The sequence below is a fragment of the Suricata suricatta genome, chromosome 12 (genome assembly GCF_006229205.1).
Source record: "Suricata suricatta isolate VVHF042 chromosome 12, meerkat_22Aug2017_6uvM2_HiC, whole genome shotgun sequence".
NCBI classification, from domain to species: domain Eukaryota; kingdom Metazoa; phylum Chordata; class Mammalia; order Carnivora; family Herpestidae; genus Suricata; species Suricata suricatta.
In genome coordinates, this window is record NC_043711.1 from 104,575,859 (window position 1) to 104,577,459 (window position 1,601).

Here is a 1,601-nt window from a genome sequence, read left to right on the forward strand (position 1 = left end):
CCCAGGACGGACTCCCCCCCCACCCAGGACTGACATCCTTCCCTACCCCCAACACCGACTTCCTCCCCGCCAGGACCGACTTCCAAGCTGCACAGAGCCCCAGCAGAGTCCTCCCGTGATCAGCAGGGGGCACCTCAGCTTCCTGCACGCGGTGTCCCCCCATCACTGGGGCAGCCCGGGCGTCCCTCTGCCAGTCCTGCCGCGTGGCCGCATGCCGCAGGCTGTCGTAAACTTACTGTTGCTTCTCCCTACACGGTGGGCCCGGCGCTCAGGCCGCTACGCTGTGTCGAGCGCAGCACCAGGGAGAGGGGTGCACGAGTGAGTGGGGTTTGGCCGGCGCCTGGCGCTGGACTGGGCGCGTGATGTGACGCCGGCAGGATGCGGGGGTGCAGGACCACGCCCACCCTGCTCCGGGGCGCTGGGCGCGCTCTTCCCCTGGTTCACGGCGGAGCCCGGGATGGTGAGACCTCCGAGATGTCCCCGCCCCGTGCTGGTGCTTTTTGTCTCACCAACCCCCCCCTGGAATGGCATTCAGAGGCCGAGGGAGGCAGCTGCTCACCTGGCACCCCTGGAGAAGATGCCCCACAACCATCTGGCGGCTGCTTACGGGAAGGCTTTGGCGCCATTAGTGGTGTGCTCGTTTCATTGTGCCTGTGAGGCCCTCCCCTGGGGAGCAGGGGTGAAACCTTCCCTACTTTGCAGTGGGTCAAACTGAGTCCTGGGGGCCACATGGCTGGTGGACGGTGCACCTGGGGTCTGGCTGTCTGGAGTCTCTGAAACCTGCTGCCCGCCCTCCTGGGACAGAGATGGCCCCGGGCCCGCAGTGGCCCCTCTCCATGGCCGAAGTGTGCGGCGGGCCCTGATCTCCACGGCAGCCCCTGATGGAGCTGCAGGGAGGTGGCTGGGCGGGGAGCTGGTGGGCCTGGGCCTCGGGGCTCTCCCACCAGCCCTCCTCCCCCTGCCCAGTGGGAGCCCCCCTCCTCCGCTGCAGTGAATTCGCTGAAATGTGATCTGGACACTTTCAAGTTCGAGAGGAGGCAAGAAACCCGAAAGCCGTCCCGGGGGCTCTTGCTCAAGCTCCCCGGAGCTCCGCGGCTACGTTCTGCAGAACACCCATCAATAATGCAGCCGCTGGCCTGCCCTAGAAAAGCATCAAAGCTTCCTGCGGGCCCCGTGTTACCCCCTCCCCGCGCCGGCCGCCAGGACTGCACCCCGACCCACATCAGTGCTCTGCTTGGATCCCCGCGGCCAGGAGGGGTCCAGGCTGCCACCCAGCCCGAGAATGGCGTCCACAGCTCCCCGGCCCGAGTCACCCACCTCGCTGCGAGCACCCGTCCCTGCCCACGCTGGTGACTGCCGCAGGCGCTCCGCAGAGGGCTGGCGGCCGGGCGCAGGTGTGAATTAGGGCTGAGCCCCGCGTCCAACGTGCACCCCACAGACCCTCCCGGCGTCCCTCCTCCTGAACGAGGCTGGGGTTCTCCTGCTGTCTGGTCACTGCCGGTGCCCCGCTGCTCCAGCCAGGCCGCAGGCCCCTGTGCTCCGCTGCCCATCACTGCGGTCACTGCTGGAACCGCCGTCCCTCAGATGCGAACCTACGAGTA

The 1,601-nt window shown here is 67.7% G+C and overlaps 1 protein-coding gene across 2 annotated transcripts in view; it reads left to right on the plus strand.

Annotated features, from left to right (window-relative positions):
* CDH4 (cadherin 4) overlaps positions 1-1,601 on the plus strand; it is a 430,578-nt gene that overhangs the window by 402,198 nt on the left and 26,779 nt on the right. The window lies entirely within an intron of this gene.